Raw genomic sequence first — 9,741 nt, 5'->3', positions numbered from 1 at the left:
TATATGCATACATGCGAATGGATTTTTTAATAGGAATAATTTAATACTGATTCCCCATACAGTGTCAAAGGTCATCTCTGCAAGATATCTGGTGGCACATAATTTTGAGACAGCAAGTTTCCCATTACTTTATGAAAGATCTAAAGATTTCAATTTGGAACAAATGTTATCTTTTTTTTTTTTTAACCTAGAAAATTCTTAAAACACTGAAGTCTTTTTGAAAGTGCATGACTTACTGAACTGTTATGGATGAATTTAGTCAATGTATTTATTAAGCTGCGTCTTTATATAGTAAATCAAATTCTTCAAAACACCACTCATGTATTAGGTTCTTCTAAAATAGATTATACACCATTGCTTGATTTTATTTATATAAAATTTGATGAAATTGAATGTGTAATCTCATCATGGACAGTTATTTTATAAATAAAAAGAAAAGTTTTGCATATTATTAATTTGCAACCAAAAATGCATAAAAGAAAAATATTACCCAAAATGGTTATATTTTACTCAAATGAAATAGCAGAAAAGCCAGAAAGTGATCAGTAAATAACAAAAATTCAATTTTTGCATTCAAATTTTAATTTTAATCACTTGATGAATTTCTTATATTTTTAAAGAATAGAGTATGTACATGTATATAGTCAAGAAAGGAAGCATCAGAATAATCTGCAGTTTTGGCTGAGACACATTTCATTCCATTTCAATGTGGGGAGCTGCCACTGGAAGCAGTTAAGCATACACATCTGCTAAATTGAGAAACTGAACATATACATAAAAGGAGTCAAGGACCACGGGAACTTACGGTTTCCTCTGACTTAAGAACTTGTGCGCATGTATGTGGAATTGTAATATATTGGTTTGGATGCAATCCCATGTTCACATACTTAAAATCAGATGCCATTTTGAAAGAAAATTACATTGAGAACAGGATCTCAAATACTCAAAAATAAACAAGTACACAGTGACTGCTTTAAAGCAACTTAGGAAGGAGAATATCTAGGCCTGTTCTGACAACATTTTATGGAATCTGTCTTCTGGGATACTCATCTTCATAGCTTTTAATAGGTTTGCATAGAATGTGATTATTACATTTTTGTACTGATTTATTTCACTTCAAATTTTTACTTACACTCATCCTCTTTCCTCCAAGTAGTGTGATTATCAAACTTTCTCTAAGGAGTTGTTGAAAATGAGAGGAAAAACAGTCCTAACAATATCTTGGAGCACATCCAAAAACTATTTTTAGAGCGTAGGACACATGGCAGATGGTGCTACCAGCCCTCTACATAAAGTTTAGAGAACTGTGGGACACCCTTAGCATATTCATTCTGAACACCAAAGCAGTATGTTGCTAACAAAGACAGTATTACAGAGCAACATAAAATATACTCTGATTTCATGACGATCTCATCTTACACTTTCATCCATGAGTTGGAGGCATTATAGAATAGAATGGTTCGTAGAATGATTTGTTAACCACAGCTAAGAGGCTGTGAGCTTTCAGAGCCCAAACAAAGATGTGTCCTAAACGTCTAACACGACCTTTGTTCTCCTTACAGAAAGGTCACAGAACTTGTTCACTAGTTAAGTCATTTGAAGGTGACATTCTGTAGCTCATAAAGTTTCACAACCTATTACTGTTTGCAACAGTTATAACCAGGAACAAAAGAGAAGAGTTACCTTCTTGAGGATAAGAGAAGTTAGTCAATGGAGCTGGCACACACTGGCATAAAGATAGGGTTCCTGATGCCTAAACTTATCTCAAAGAGACAGAAAGATGATTTTTTTTTCTCTGTAGCCCACAGTGTGAAATACGTGAATTACCCCCATCATTCAATAATGGGAAGCAAACATTAATGATTCTGCTATGTTGTCAGGGCCAGGAAAAGGATGAATGAGTTAGTTAAGCTTCTGTTACCCACTGCTTAATTGTAGAGATTCCCAAGTGATAATTTCCTCTTCTGTTCCACAAGGTTTGAAATTCTTTCATCTAAGCAAGTAATAACATCCACGACAAATCACACACAGGACCATGGGAAAGTTCTCTATTTTAGGGTGATTCAGAACTTACACTCTGTCATATATATATTACAGACTGCTAGCCTGACATTCGTTACTCTTCTGGAGTCTATTGTTTTCTGGGATGTATTCATAAAAATCTTGAAATAAAGGTCAGTGGTAGCATACAATTTTAATCCCAGCATTCCTGAGATAGAGGCAAGCAAATCTCTGTAAGTTCAAGGTCAGCCTGGTCTACGGTGTGAGTTCCAGGACAGTCAGGCCTACACAGTGAAACTCTGTCTCAAAAACACCAATAAATAATAATAATAATAATAATAATAATAATAATAATAATAATAATAGTGATAATAATAATATGAAACAAGGACATCTAAATGATTCATAGCAATCCAAGAAAAACATTTTGTTCTGGAGGTTTTATGACCTCATTCAGTATTTTCTTCTATATGTTTATATATTAACAGTATATAGAGTTTACATGTCTATATAGTTTGGAAAGTATTGAATCATGCTTTGTTGAAACTAAAAACAATTCTTGGAGTATAAGATGTTCCCACTTTTAATGTGATGACTGAAAATCCTTAGCACATTGTTTTTCTCAGATTTATTTATTTATGCCTCTGACTGTTTTGCTTGAGTATATTCATGTGCACAACACGTGTGCTTAGTGAAACTGGAGGTTAGAAGAAAATATCAGATCTTTTGGAACTAGAGTTCTAAGTAGTTGTGAACTAACAGGAAGGTGCTAGGAAGCAAATCTAGATCCTCAGCAATAGTAGCATGTGCTCTTAACTACTGTGTCAACTTTCTGGTCCCCTAAGCATACTATTTAAAGATCTCTGAGGTTTGGTTTAAGAAGTAGCAGTTTCTTGAAAGACATAAGTTATTGGCTTTTCCAAGAATAGATCTTCAAGAGCCAAACTGGAGAAATGGGGCTTTATTTCACTATAAGGCTGGACACATAGCTTTCTGTATAAAACCTAAGAGAGGTTGTTGTGTGTAAGAAGGGCAGGGTCCATGCCAAGTGGTTCTTTGAATGTGAGGGAAGGAGAATCACACGTCTTCATTCAACAACAACAAAAAACATCAAAGACATATTATTTTCCATGTGGTAAAATTTGAATTAAGCTATTGTTAGGTAAGATACTTCTAAGAATATATCTCCCTTTGCTTTACAAGAAAGTCTAATTAAGTTTCCATCCATGCCCTGGGATCAGTCAGTGACTCTGCTTGTGTGTCTGTACAGGTATTTAACTCTTTCGGAAGCTATATTCTCCTGTTGTGGCTTTAAACTTAAGATATAAATATCAAATATTATTTATGAAGTTTTGTTTTTTTTATTTTTATTTTTAGCACAGGCTGGTTAGTCTCACAAAGGATACTTAATAAATAGAATAAAATCACTAATTCTAATGTTAAATCAAAAATGGAAATCATTCTGTTTTAAAGCATTTATCATATACTTCAATCATATTCCTATTTAAACAGCATAAAATTGTGATATTATTTTCATAACACAAAGCATATTATTTTGTTCAACCCAAGAGCCAAACTATTATTCTTTTTTCTAATGTATTATTTTTATTAACTTTGTTTTTAAACCCCCCCCCCCCCATGCACACACTCACTTTAGGAACTCTGTTATAGCCTTGCTTTGCTACAAAATACCTCATTATTAAAATTTATTTTTCCCTAATCAAAATAAATGCTTTACTTTCTGTCATGTAACCTCGAAGTTCAGACACTGAATAAATTCTTTTTCATGTTTTATTCATTATAAACTGGCTCAATGCCTGCTTTAGCTGTTACTGTCCTTCTATTTCAACTCATTGTCCACTGAGTTCTAGTTATTTATCTAATTTTTTTCTCCTTATGGTCTCCCTTGTACCATATAAACAGATATCCTCACGTTATGTTGAAATGAGCATTTCCTTAAGGTATATCTTTTATAGTTTAAGCAACCACTTTCCTTTCCCTCACCTTACAGAGTTAAGTCGTGTTAGTAAATTGTTCACATAAGAATTGGGGCTGCCAATACTTTTCACTGCTTCATGAGATTTGCATATTGACCTAGCCAAGCTCGCATGAGAGTTTTCCCCAAATACAGAGGTGGTCTCTGTTCATTCTTTCTCATTTAGGCACAGCTCCTACTATGGCTTCTATTAAGCACGTAAGTAAGGTTATTCTGTGGTCCTAATGCTTCTGTCACAAATGCTTTTGATTCATTTGGGTCATGTGATGTTAGTCTACAGCTTGTCTTAATATTCTACATTTTTTCCTTTGAGCGGATCCTTGGAATTTTCTTTTGAAAACAATATTAGCAATCTCATTTATGTTTTCAATGTTTTATGGGAATTGTACTACAACAAATTAATATTCTGTATCCTTATGAGACAAATGTAATGTAGCATGCATTTAATACTTCCAATATTTAAGTAGGCTAGACATTGAAAAAACCTAGATATATGTTCATATTCTATATATACATGCATGTAATACACATATATAAACTAGGTCTGCATGGGCAATTTTTACTACTATCAGAACAGTAAGTAATAAATGATTTCCTTATTACTTTGTTAATTAATGTTTTTATTTAATTTATAGGACATTGGAATGACATTTTATCTTATTTGATTATTAATGACTACCTGTTCATTGTTTATAATGTGCACATATAATTTTCTTAATAAGTATCAGATCATTTTAATTTTATTTCTAAACATTAATTTGAAAAGAATACATAAAACTAGATATTAAGAGTATATTTAATGTTTCTTATTTTATTTAATATATTGTTATTGTATTTGTTTAGAATGTGGATATGTGTGTACCATGGCTTAAGTGTAGAGGTCATAAGGCAGCTTTTGGCTGTCTTTTTCCAACTTCCACCATGATATCCAGGGACTAATCTTAGGTACTTTGGTTTGCATGGTAAGTGCCTTTTACCATGAGTCATCTAGCTGAGCCATTCATTATTTCTTTCCCCCAAAAAGGACTTGATGTTTGTTTTCACAAATGTCACCCCAGAGACAGTGTCTTCTGAAGTCTAATGAGAGAGCATTGTAGGCAACTGAAAGAATCCAAAGTAGTCCCATGTCTAGCAGATAGTAAATGCCCAGTGTGTCTACAATGTCAGCTTATGACTACCTAAATATTTAGAATTTTTGTTATCTATGCAATATACATTTATAATCTTAGTCATACAGGGATGTTGCTTTTCATTTTCTGAAGTATCAGAGAAAGCAACTCAAATAGCCTAAACAGTTGTCAATTAATATGAATCACCAACAACCTCAATTTTCATGTAAACCTACATTTTAAAGTTTATAGCCACCATATAAGTTTTACTAAGCTTGAGGTTGTAGGTAGACTGTGAGGGATTTCACTTCCACTGTTGAAAGACATCAGTGACACAGTGACTATGTCATGCTCTGTTTCAGATCCGACTGTGAATATATGAGGATTAGGCATGAGTGATGTGACCCCTTTTCTAGAGATTTTGTAATGCATCTGTCATCTGCCTCTTAAATATGTCCCAATATTTGTGTAGTCAAGTTATTGCACTTCCTCTTTTCACAAGAGTTGAACTTCATAAAGTCAGCTGTCTAAACTACTGCCATGAAGGATTTTTAAAATAGTCATAGATTGTGGGGTAACGTGTGTTATTTTCATAATCTTATAACAAAAAGAGACATTGTAATTGTGGCAAGACCTTTAAAAGCAAATAACAGAACATTAATGAATTAAATACTAAATTCTATAGTTTAAAAAATATTTTAAAAGGGTAAAATTTTAAATTTTTTTTACTGGTTTTTAAATTAAGTTATTTGTTTAATTTAGATCCAGATTTCCTTTCCTCCTGTCCTTTCCGTCTCTCCCTCTCCTTCCACTTCCGCCATCCACCTCTTTTCCTCTTTTCTTCTCAAAAGGGGAGGCCTCCCATGGATATCAACCAGCCTTGTCATATCAAGTTGCAGTAGGACTATCTGATCTTATTCTATTGAGGCTAGAAAAGGTAGCCCAGTAGTGGGAAAGAAATCCTAAGGCAAGCAATGTAGTCAGAGACAGCACCCGCTGCCATTTTAGGAGTCCTGTATGAAGACCCAGCTGCATAACTCTTACATATGTGCAAAGGACCTAGGCCTATCTAAAAGACTGGCATTTTTAGCTGAACATTTTTTTTTAAACCTCAAATGTCATTTTCTGCTTTTCTACTAATAAATAAGAGAAAAATATTTTTAAAAGACTGCTGAAGAAAAAAAATGGCAATATTATCAGTAAGTGTTAAGGTAAAAATGACTAGTAGGCTTTAGAAAATAGGATGAAACTTATTTAAATAGTTACCACAAGATCAAAAACAGAGCCTGACCAATGTACTGGTTAAAACTCATAGCTCTGTATTGATCAACGTGGACAGTGTTTGAAGGCTTCTTGTATACTGTGGAGTGCCTCTGATCCTGTTCAGTGTTCTGGGGAGTCATAGCAAAGCAGACATAATCCTTCCTCATAGACAAAACATACCAGCAGGTGTGTAAACAGGACATAAAGGCCAATCAGTTATAGGTCTTATCCAGCCATGATAAGTGATCTTTGGGAAAACAAAGCAAGGAAGAAACCAAGGTTTCTAGGCTCAGGAATGGGAATGTCAGGAACCCTGACTGACTGGCAGGCAGCGTCAGGCATTGTCAGGTGTTGCACACTACACAGCTTATTAGTGTTTATACCTAATTTTCATCACTTTTTTTATTAAAAGAAGAAACGTAGAAGATACATTAAGTTTGACGATCACCTTCACAGTGTAAACATGTCAGCACACTATATACAACTTGGGCATTTTTTCATGTATAACAACAAAACCGCAGAATAAAACAAACAAAAACAGACCATAAGGAATGGTTCCATAACTCCTGGTGCACACTTAACTGGTCATACTGAATATGAACCGGATTCAAGACAACATCTGCTCATGTTCTTCTGGCAAGGAGACTTCTCAAAGCATTGAACCTCAGTTGACTTAAGGCCTTTGATGTTTCTATCCTACCATTCATATCTGTTTATTTATGGCTGGAACAGATATCTATAAGACTAGGTGAACTTCACGCGGAATGCACTGGCTCAAAATACTGTATCAAGCGATATTTAAAGATGAAAACCTAGATCTGGTGAAATAGCTCAGTCAGTAAAGCACTTGAAGATCCAAATCCTGCTCCTAGAATCCATGTAAAAAGGCTGGGCCTGATGTTTCTAGTCCCAGTGCTGATGACTCGAGATAGGAATATACCTGGAGCTTTCCGGCCAGACATCCTCTCATAGTGATAGAGTCCTTGATGCCAGTCAAAGACCTTGTCTCATAAAACAACCAAAAAAGAAGTAGACAGTATACAGAGGAGTAACACCTATGGTTGTCCTCTGTCCTCCACATACATATGTGTATATGGACACATGCACCTGTATTGATGCACATACATAATGCATCCCTTTTCTCTCCATACATTCACAAAAAAACAACCCAAGTCTTTACTCTTAAATCAACATGGCATGGGCTGCCTTGGTGCTCAAGTTGTTACTTCTTGAAAATTCATGCTGTGGATTTGACTCCACTCTGTACCTTTTGCGTCTCAAATAGCAAGGCCTGTTGGTTCTGAGGCTGCATAACATCTACCAGTGGTCCCTGCGAATGTAAATTTGGTGTTTTGGCCTGCTCAACGGACTATGTGACATTTTACTCTCCAGAGAAAGTCAGAAGATATGGAAGACAATAGTGTAACTAATAATCACCCAAGTGAATGCAATGTTCATGTACACACCCATTTTCAGGAAATCTCTTTTTCTGTCAGTACCCATATTTTCCTCATTTTGTATTGCTCTTGCCAATATTGTTAAATATTCTCTTTAAGACTTATTTTATCTACCCTTGTGTTGGAAACCTATCTCTAGATGGTTGTGTTGGTGTTTATATGCATGAGAATTAAATCTGAGAAAAAAGTATTTATATAAAAAAGATTGAAGTCCATAATAGATATGTAGAAAATATACAATCCCAGTCAAAATATTTATTAAGGTATTCTTTATCATCCCTTGTCATATCATGCAGTGTGGATAAAATTTTCAGTTTTAAGAGGATTGCCTATGGTTTCCTTTTCTATGAGTAACTCCTTCAGTATGAAAAGGATAAGTAATTTATATTGAGGGTTTACAAGATAGTTTCATCTCTTTTTCTCACTGAAATCAAAGTCAAAATCCCAATAAACCTGAAGTATGTTAATGACCTCTTGATAATAGTTAAATGAATGTATTGGTGTCATCCCCTGCAAACCTCAGGGAAGCATAAGGCTAAGAAGGAGTTTCAGATGTTTTCCAGTTACTTTTCACCCCTATAAGTTTGAGGGAGCTCTTCTAGGGTCACACACCCATGGTAGGCACAATGTAAGACCAAGGACTGGCTTAGCCCTGAGCTTATGAGCTAAATATATTCTTGCTCTTGACTCTGAGGTTGCTTCATTTCAGGAGCAACTTGGAGATGATTTTCTAGGGAGCTTGCCAGCTTTTGGCCAGGATAACCTCATGAGGGTTTGTGTGTCGGCTACTGGTTTCTTGGTGAGAATATTCTCCACATTGTAGGTCTAGAAGTATCTGAGGCCCGTGAGATGCTGTACTCAGTAGTTCTTTGGTACTTGCAGTTTCTATTTTGGATGAAAATATTTAGGCTATTTTTTTTTTATAAACATGTCACCATCCTCTTGAAATTTCAGCTAAATTAACAACAAAAAAATGACAAATAGTTAAGAACTTCCACCCAGAACAATGGGCTATTTCCTTTTGTAAAATTTGTTTGTCATTCCTGTTGATTGACAGAGTTTCCAATTGTTTTCCAAATTATGAATCTGAGAGTCTTCAGGCTCATGCTCTGTAGTATAGAAAAACATTCTACTGTGCACTTTATGATCTGAGATTTGCAGGCTTTGTTCTGACAGATCAACGAGTTCCCTAATTTACTTCCCCTTCAGTGCAGTCTAACATCTGGAATAATGATTACATTTGAAAACAAAGTATAGAATGGGTGGCTCACTTAATCAGTTCCGTTGCTTCTCTGACCTCTGACCTACTTGGATGGGAACATGGCCAAAAAAAAAAAAAAAAAAAAATGCTGCTGAGTATTTCAGATGTAGGTGATGGGTCTTCACCAGAAATAGACCCCTATGTGCTTAACTAGCAGTGCAGTGTGCTTTTATTTTTTTCTTTTCTTTTTTTCATTTCCGCTGGCAACAAACCACAAATTGGCATCGGACACTGAATTTTTTTTTTTTTTTTTTTTAAAGCTCATTTCAACTCTCCCACACATAAGTAGTGAGGAATTCAGGGTAGGGATTTTCTACTGAGGACCTTTACTTCTTCACAGCTGCCTTCTGAAATGTGTGGAGCAACTGGTCGATGGTCTCCTAGTCTTTTAAAAGTAAGTTATATGGTTTTTTTCCCCTTTCATAATAAAAAAAAATGAAAAGTTTTTCTACCTCTACATTGATAGGAGATGATAGTTTTTAAAAACACTTCTTATGAAAAATGTCAAATGAAGAGTAAGTAAATCCATTGCTTTCTCACAGTCTCTTTGCTTTATTTGAATAGTTACATGCTGTTTTACAGATCTTCCTACATTTTTGCTGGATAGTATCAAAATTTTGTTCAGTGACCAGTGATATTTTAGTTTATTATTTT

General features: G+C 34.7%; 1 protein-coding gene across 6 annotated transcripts in view; it reads left to right on the top strand.

The window, feature by feature from the left end:
* The window catches only part of Cd36 (CD36 molecule (CD36 blood group)), an 86,789-nt gene that overhangs the window by 38,789 nt on the left and 38,259 nt on the right, over nt 1-9,741 (top strand). For 2 of the 6 annotated variants that reach the window (XM_076913139.1, XM_034518730.2), the window contains exon 1: nt 9,348-9,481. The exons of the other annotated variants lie outside the window; for them this stretch is intronic. The gene's annotated coding sequence lies outside the window, so the exon portion shown is untranslated. Of the gene's footprint in view, nt 1-9,347; nt 9,482-9,741 lie in introns of those variants that run through there. 6 annotated transcript variants of the gene reach the window in all.

The sequence above is a fragment of the Arvicanthis niloticus genome, chromosome 15 (assembly GCF_011762505.2).
Source record: "Arvicanthis niloticus isolate mArvNil1 chromosome 15, mArvNil1.pat.X, whole genome shotgun sequence".
NCBI lineage: Eukaryota > Metazoa > Chordata > Mammalia > Rodentia > Muridae > Arvicanthis > Arvicanthis niloticus.
Note: the sequence above shows the minus strand (reverse complement) of the source record. Positions and strands in the feature narration are given on the sequence as shown.